This window comes from Cucumis melo, chromosome 5 (assembly GCF_025177605.1).
Source record: "Cucumis melo cultivar AY chromosome 5, USDA_Cmelo_AY_1.0, whole genome shotgun sequence".
NCBI classification, from domain to species: Eukaryota; Viridiplantae; Streptophyta; class Magnoliopsida; order Cucurbitales; family Cucurbitaceae; genus Cucumis; species Cucumis melo.
In genome coordinates, this window is record NC_066861.1 from 12,629,529 (window position 1) to 12,638,631 (window position 9,103).

At 31.6% G+C, this 9,103-nt stretch overlaps 1 long non-coding RNA gene across 6 annotated transcripts in view; it reads right to left on the bottom strand.

Annotated features, from left to right (window-relative positions):
• LOC127149315 (uncharacterized) overlaps positions 1 to 5,403 on the bottom strand; it is an 84,649-nt gene extending 79,246 nt beyond the window's left edge. For 2 of the 6 annotated variants that reach the window (XR_007820758.1, XR_007820759.1), the window contains exons 1-3: positions 5,000 to 5,402; positions 4,814 to 4,913; positions 4,518 to 4,567 (exon numbers count right to left, since the gene is read on the bottom strand). This is a non-coding gene — a long non-coding RNA (uncharacterized LOC127149315). Of the gene's footprint in view, positions 1 to 4,517; positions 4,568 to 4,813; positions 4,914 to 4,999 lie in introns of all 6 variants that reach the window. The other 4 variants (XR_007820757.1, XR_007820755.1, XR_007820756.1 and 1 more) reach the window with 4 other exon arrangements.
• Between the last annotated feature and the right edge of the window lie 3,700 nt (positions 5,404 to 9,103).

Consider the following 9,103-nt stretch of genomic DNA (forward strand, 5'->3'; position numbering starts at 1 on the left):
CTACTTTAGTAGCACTCAAGTCTCGATTGACAAAAACATAGTATATCTAGAAATTAATTTAATATATGAATAGTAAAAAAAATTCATGTTTCATGATTCTAAAAAAAAAAATCATAGTAATTAATTTAAGATAGCAATACTAAATTGCACGACATGGAGGCAAAGTATCTTATATGTACTTGTCTTCCTTGTGAAGAGACAAAAAATTCAAATCTGTTAATGCATTAAATATATTGTTATCTCCAATTAAATTAAGGATAAAAAGGATATAAGATGTAATCATTCTCACAAATGATGATAAAGCCATAGTATAATTAAGAATAAGAACACTATCTTACTTCCATTGCATCAACAACCTTAGCGACATGCTTTAACTTTATCAAACATTTCTATATCTCAAACTTATGTTTTGGAAAACATTCATATAAATCAAAGTATAACTCAAAATACCTTTTACTGAAATCATTCTTAAATATAAACAAGTAAAACAAGTTTATAAATGAAGTTTGAAACTAATTTTGTCACTCACAATCGTAGCTAATTCAAGTTTGTACATTTGACCAATCTTTTCTATACCGGGAAACAAACGATAACTAGGTATCAACACCTTCAAAATCTCTATGAAATTTGGTGAAGAAATGGATTCGAATGGTGAAGAAACAAGTTGTCGGTGGTGGGTTCATTTTGAACAACAACAATCCACTGAACACCATTTCCTTTTGTTTTATTTCCTTTATTTCTCTTTTCCATATTTACTCCATTCCACTTCGCTTCATTCTTTTCTTTTCAATTTTTCATTTTTTCTTTTTCCTTTTTCTTAATTATTCAACTCTAGAATTATTAAAAACAATCTTCATTCAAATGCTTGGCCATCTTCTCCATTATAAAGTAACAAGTTTACTCTTGATGCTTAAATGAACAACGAGAGAGGTTACTCAGTTGATTTTGGGCTTAGACTCGTAGGGAGGAAGCATCTCTTGGCCAAAAGTCTTTTGTCTAATGGTTATCTATAGAAGATAAGAATTCAACTTTTTTTGTTGAGTCGTTAAGAATTGTGATAACGCTGAAAATACGCTATTTCTCTCTCATTAATTCATGTATGTACTGCTACCTCTAATGATTATGTGTTGATTTTATACATGTTCTATGCCCAAGTTATTGATCAAGTCGTTGGGGTGTCAATCCTAAAACTCGTATATAGTAAATATGATTCATTTATTGTTATTAATAAAGTGTTATTATTGAAATTTTTTTAAGTGCGATTGATTATTTTATTAGTTTTGTCTTCATAACCTAAATCCAATAAAACAACATCCTAAGCTACGTTATGAGTTTGAAATTGTATGTGAAGACATACTCTTGTCAACACTTAAGATACAACTAAAAGAGTCCATAATATAATGATAAGGCTTGGTACTTAGGCTGGTAACACAACGAATACGACCCACTTTATATTTTATACTAACATAACGACCTAACGTGTTCTCATAGGTGACGTGTGAGTTTAGGTATCCTATGTAACGAGTAATTTTCATAAGGGTTGACCATGAAATAGTAACCACTAGACGTAACTCCCTTAGGTAAGTAGGTTTCTATTTCAACAAGATGACCTAGAGTAAAGTTAGTTTTAATCCTGAATGTATTCTGAACTCATGGTCGCAAGGACTTGTCCTTTGATTTATTTGGGTGAGAGTGGTTGGATTACGAACTCAATGAGCCTAGCATTTTAGGGGCAATATCGTGTGGAGAGCTGCAATCATAATCAAATAAGATGGAATTCACTCCATCCCAATTTCAATTGAGTGTCTTTAGTAAAGTGTTCACCCAACTAACGAATATATTATAGTAATGAGGTTATTACATCTTAGATGAAATTAGATATTAAGGAATCGAATTACCAAAGCGAAGGCGTATGAACGCAGTGCAAGTGAAATTCAATCTATAAAACCAATAAATTCAAAGAAAAACAATAAACAAAATAAGCATACTTCAGATGGAGGAAAAGGTGAAAATAAACTAACCTTTGTAGAACCAATTCTTCTTCCAAGCTTTCAAGACACCACAAAATCTTCCTTGTTATTCTCCAAGTAAGAATCACTGAGAGTTGTGGGCTTCTGTAATTTTGGTGAGGGACGAAATTTTTTGGAGAATTTTGTTTCCTTTGGAATACAGAGACATCGTAAGATAGTGCTCGAAAAAAAATCTCTCTTTTTTCTTTTAAAACAAATCTTAACAATGATATGGAGGGGGAAGTTATCGAAATAATTTCCTCCCTCTTTCCCATGTAGAATAACTCCGAAGGGAGTTATTCATTTTATTTATTTAAAAAATATATTAATTAAATTAAATAAAATCAATATAAATTTAATTAATATATATTATATCTCATATAATATAAACTTTATATTATATCATATATAATATAACCAATGGTTTAGATCTCTCATATAATCTGTAGTGCTAATATGAATCCAATCCATATTAATTTTAACCTATAGTTTATTTATGAATCTTATTCATATTATTATTATTATTTGAATCATATTCAAATATTAATTTCTCTCATAAAAACTTTACATTCTAATGTATCCAATACATTATATTAATTGTATCATATACAATGTATTCCCTTTAATCAATTTAAACAATTCAAATTAAACCAAAATAAATTTGATTCTCATTTATCCTTATTGAGCCAACAAGGGGACCTTATGGACCTATAGATTTATACTCCAATGAAATCAGATTAATTAATTAAACTCTTTAATTAAATTAATCTATATTCATTAACTATTATTCATTCCACTAAAGACTAATAGTTGTACTCTTCTTACTATAGATATATTTTTGTGTCCATTAGATATAACCAATCAACAGTGCAATGACCCTTCACAAATTGCTCGTAAGTACAGTTAGGCAGAAAATTACCGTTTTGCCCCTATAATTACATCTAACTCCTTAAGTACCACTGATTTCTTTAATGAACAATAACTATAGTCCTACTATAACTGAACTCCTCTCAGGTCAAGAGAGGGTGTGGCGCCACATTGTTCAAGCCCTGAAATCAGCCCTTAAGAGAGCAATTTCTCCACTTACTCTATCTATAGAGAAGGAGTGAATTCCTTCTTGTGTAGCTATGTTCCAAGCACCCCAATCAGACGAATCCCCAAAATGGTAGACATATTGAATCGACTACATAGGCCACTCTCACACATACAAATCAAAGGATTGCCTTCATAGGCAGGAGTTCACAACTTGTCACACCCCCTCCCAGACTACCTGCTACCTTAGACCGAAAGATGGCGTGAAGCCGACGAACAACGTTATTCTGTACCTGTATCTGTCGACTCTGCTTAAAACTTTCACGTAATGAACTTGCCAATCTAGTATAAACTATTGTACATGCCACAAAACACATCGGATCCTAGGCTAGTCAAACACAGCTAGTCAAACACATACATGAAGTGTACCTCAAAATTTACCAATTTCACGAGTAAACCTAAAGACACCTTAATCAAAATATAACCAACAAAATTTACACAACTACAGCTCCTAAAGCTTATACAAACTGTGGAGTATCTATAACATACAAGGGTGTGAATACATCACAACACAACAGACTTTATGCCCAACTCAAAACACGTACTGGCAATCGATAATGAAGCTTCCGCAGACTAAGGCAGTCTATCAGGCACCGGGAAGTCGATCTCTACCTGGAAAATGGGTAAAACATTTTGGAAAGGGTGAGCTATGGAGCTCAGTGAGTGACTCAGTTTAAAACTATGAATTTAAAGATAAGAGCACGTGAAAACTTTACACATATAAATCTGTTTATACAAGTCGTAAATGTAAATGTGTAATAGTAAGAATAGCTTTCTTAAATACTCAGCATGTTCATCATTGAAATCTAGCAAGGCATATCAAGTATATCGAAGCATTTTAACTAACATGACGAATCTACGTTGTGTAGGGTACACCTAGTACAACAACGTTTACAAGCACTACGATGTAGTGGGGCCCGCCCAACACTCCCATCGTCTTTGTCGTAGTGGGGCCCGCCCAGCACTCACGACAGCATCGTTGTTACGGAGTACACTCAACGTCAACAACGGAATCTAACCAGTGTGCACACGGTAATCTCTAGCCTCAGGCTCAAGATCTCAGTCATGTAGTTAATGAAAATTTCATAAATCATCATAAAATATTAAAACATGCCTGCTTATAAATTTTACACAAAGCTCGAACTTTACTCAGCTCTTTCGTGGAATATTGTAGTTCTTAAAACAAAACTTCATACTAATTCATGCTTTGCTTAAAATATTGTGGTTTAAATACTTTCCAAACATTTAATATCTACGTGCTAGCATAAATTTCTTTAAGAAATCTAGTCTCCAAATGTATACTTGAAAATAGTCATGAAATTCAAATACCTTTCATGGCTTCGTAAATAAACATTTATCGCATTCAATCATAATAACAGTTATGGAAAATATTTCAAAGTTGGTTTTGTCACTCACAGTCTTGGGCTAGATCCTTGGTCTATAAGCTCGGTTTAATTCTTCTCGGCCTGCCAACAACCCAACCGAGTATTAAAACCTTAAACATTCTGGTTTCCTAAAGATATACATAACATGTCGCACCAAAGATGACGCTCACGAAAACAAAGCTTAAGAAATAAAATCCTATTTCAACAATTCTCTAAAATTTCCAGATTTCTAACATAAACTTCAAAGAACTATAACTTTCTCAATACTTAACCAAAATGAGTGTTCTTCATATCAAACTCTTCATTTTGAGATCCTCTAAAACTTACCTGAAGACATATAAATCTGATTCCCCGTGCATAAACACATATAACCCTCAAAACAGAACCACTTCCAGAATCGCGTGCACACGACCTCTTTAACTTGTTCCTACAATTTAACCAATTTTTAGTCGTTTTTGGTTTACAATTTCTTCATGAAAGTTGTAGTAAATTGAATAAGCTTTCCAACCATACCAAATAGAAATTCTAACTCCACCGATACACTCTGAAATACAAGAAAAACCAGAGACCTCCTGATTTCGAGTGAAAACCAACTGCCCTCTTAATTCCTTTTGAAGAGTTCAAACCGAATTAAAAACCAGTGATGTGCAGAATGAACTAAAATTAAGCCATTGATACACTTTGCTTGAGTTCTCCTCCTCTTCTTCAACCTAAAAATTCTAGTAAAATTTCTCTTCTTCTTCCAAACTCTCTCTTAGAAGTTCTCTGCAAATTGAAGAAGGAAAAAGAAAAAAAATAAAGGGAACTTGGATGTCTTCAAACTTGGCGGTGAAGGGAAGAGAAGAAGAAGAAGAAAAGAGAAAATGAAATTTTCTTCTCCTTTTCTTCTTTTTGTCCTTTCTTTTCTTTCTTTTCTTTAATTAATTTAATAAAACTTTTTAATATATAAATATATATATTTATATTTACACATAATTTCCATTTTCTTTTTCTTTTTTTTTCCACATTTAAAGAAATTAAAGCAAAAAAATATCGGGTTTACACAACTCACTTAGGATTCAGGTCAAGTCACCTATAGTCATCCTTGTGAAATGTAATCTTAACTAGTAACGGTGTTAATAAGAGAGACTATTCATTTCATGGTCCGGTCTTATACAAACTTTTTGTATAGAATGCCCCCGCTCTAATGTCTCGACATGAATGATTAGGATAGAATCATTTGTAGCACTTTAAAACAATTGTAACAACTACAAAGCATGCCGTATTCGTAGTGTCACCAGGATAAGGTATCCAGCCTTATCCATTTACTACAGATCATTTAGGTTATCACTTAAACATGATCCACTCGTATGTCTCCACATACATGTTTAGGTTACAAAAGATAACCTTGGATGTAAGTTTATTGGTTTTGTGGGTTAATGCAACTAAATGTCAAATAAAATAAAACACTTTATTTTATTAGATAAATAAAAAGTTTGTATAATAATACAATTACAAACTAAAAGACCACGAGATTTAGGGCATAAACCCCAACAAGAATTCTGTAAGTTGATTTTGGGAAATAATATAATATATGATGATGTATTATAATATAAAGTTTGTACTTTAATTAAACATTATAATATAAATTTTGTTTTCGATATAATTTAATCAGAGAATAAAATATTTTAATAAGTTAAAATATTAATTTAATGTGACCAAGATTCTTATTAAATCTATAGGTTAATTTAATATCTATATGATACACATTAAAACTATTGGTTATTGGAGAAATATATATATACGAATATATGATTCAAATATGTTAATTTATAATAGGATTAGATGTAATTAGGGTAAAATTGATCCAATTTTCGCTGGGCATGTCTACCGTATCCTTATAAAATATTAATTTCATGTGAATTAGCTTCGAATTAAAACTATAAATTATGAGAGGAATACATATGCGAATATGATTCAACACGGACTAAATAAGAAAAAAGCTACATGTTTGACTTGTACATTGATGGTAATAATTTATATCGGTTCAACGGGGACATGAAAGAGATAAGAATGAAACTCTTTTAATTTTTATTTTTATTTCTTAAAGAAACTTCCTTCTGCTTTTGTTTACTTTATTTTACATTTAATGTGAAAACATGTGCATGGTTTATATAAATATACTAATATTTCAACTCTGAAGCATTCTTGTTCCAAGGAAAGCAAGTAATAGAGGTTTCAGAGTGTTGTAAACATGGGCCATTTGCATAAACGAGCCATCTACAATTCGTGCAAGTCTTTCCATCTCTTTTAAAGTCATAAATGGTGAAGTAGTGGGGTTGACCTTTAACCCATTCGAAGACGCAGTAAAATAATGTCGTTCCCCAGATGTTGCTTTATATAAATATACTAATATTTAAACTCTGGAGCATTCTTGTTCCAAGGAAAGCAAGTAACGGAGGTTTCAGATTTGGACTTAGGATTACAACTTTACACGTGTCCCCTTACCGCCTTAACATACCATGTTACCAAATCCAAGCTCGACACATAAACCAACGTTCGACTTAAGATTAGACATCCCCTCGTGATGCTAACCTTATCTTTTCAAGAACCTAAACTCTCCTTCACCTTCTCCTTCTCAATAGACTAAACTCTTTTTCTCACCTTCTTCTTTCCTGTCTTCTCTCTCCCACGATAGACTACAACCACCTACTTCTTTTCTGACTTTATTTCCCATTCCTCAACTAGATTGTCAACCCTCCTTGCGATAAAATTCATTTGACGCGATGTCTTGTTTTATTCTCATTACTTCCATATTTGAAGCAACGATCCCTGTAGAATAAATTGAAGAAAATCCATTCATTAGACTATATTGAGAAAACATTTTTTTTCTTCTTACCTCAATAAAGTGAGAAGTTAGTACAATTGCTCAAAATCTGTCGTCGTATATAAAAAATCTTAAAAAAAATCTTTTATATTGGAGTAGGCAAATCTAAATGATCTTATAAAAAAAAAATAAACAATCGTGTAGAAAAATCTAAACGATTGTCTACCAAAACAATTTTAAAAAAATCATCTAGCCATATCTAAATGATAGTGTACCAAAGAATATTCAAAAAATAAATGATCGTGTACCAAAAGAATCTTGAAAAATTCCTTTAGCCAAATCTAAACGATCGTGTACCAAATTTCGAAAAAACAATCATTCGATCAAATCTAGCAAAATCTAAATGACCAAATCTAAAAGATCGTGTAACGAAATCTAAATGATAGTTTAACGAATTTAAATGAATTAAACGATTGAATTGAAAAAAATAAATCATTTAGATTTGGCCATCCAAATATAAACGACCAAATCCAAACGATCGTGTAGAAAATAATAGCCAAATCTAAACGATCGTGTACCAAATATATTATGCGAATTTTTTAAGGCATGGTTGATATGACATTTTTTGTATTTTCCATTGTGGGCCCCGTGCACTTTTTTCATTTTCGAAACTGTCGTATACAGTGTAAATATTTTGCCGAGTTGTTATATTTTTTAAAAAGACATGGATATTTAAGCAATAAATAAGATGTGATATAATATCAATAGGAACGAAGTAAATAAATAAACATAATAAAATAAATAAAATACATAAATATAAAGGCAACAAACATAACAAATAAATAAACAAGCATATTAAGCAATAAATAAAAAAAATGTAGGAAGTACGTAAATCTAAAAAGAAATAAAATATGATAGAGTAAAAAAAAAATATTAAGTAACAAATAAACAAATAAGTAATAATAAAAAGATACTAAATTAATAATAATAATGCTAAAAGCAAAAAGAAGTCACAAATATATAAAAAAACATTAATGAGACAAATATACTATCTTTTTTTTTTAAAGAAAACTTAAAAATTAGAACTTATGAAGAAAAGAAAAGTGGATTAACATAAATACACACCACATAAACATTGAGAGCCAGAGATAAACAAGCACCTCATGACGAAAAGAGAGCTGGAGGCCAATGATAAACAATTGGGATCGCAACAAAATAAACTGTTGGGGGCTAGGGATAAACCAACGCAGTATGAAGAAATAAGAATGTTGGAGACCAGGGATAAACAAGCGCCATCACAACAAAATAAAATGCTGGGGGCGAGGGATAAACAAGCAACTTCACAACAAAAGTGTGAAGGGCTAGGGATAAAAAAGTGTCGCTGACAAAAGTGAGAACGTTGGAGTCCAGGGATAAACAAGCACCATCACAGCAAAATAAAACATTAGGGGCCATAAAAAACAAGCACCTCCACAGCAAAAGTGTCAAGGGTCAGGGATAAACGAATGCCACATGACAAAAGAAAGCTAGAAGCCATGGATAAACGAGTGCCATCACATCTAAAAATGACATAAACACTACAAAACGCAATTTCAAGCCATCAAAAGGCATATGTAAACATAAGTTATGCATGAGCATATTAATTAAACCATCACTTTCTTTTGTACTCCCAAAAGGCTAAAGTACAAAAGAACTCATAAGAGTCTTGAGTAATATTAGTTTATATATGCTTTTGAAAAAGGGTCCACCATAAATATGATATACGGATAGATACAACCCTTTAGAACAGTGAAAAGAGGTAAAAGCCCGAT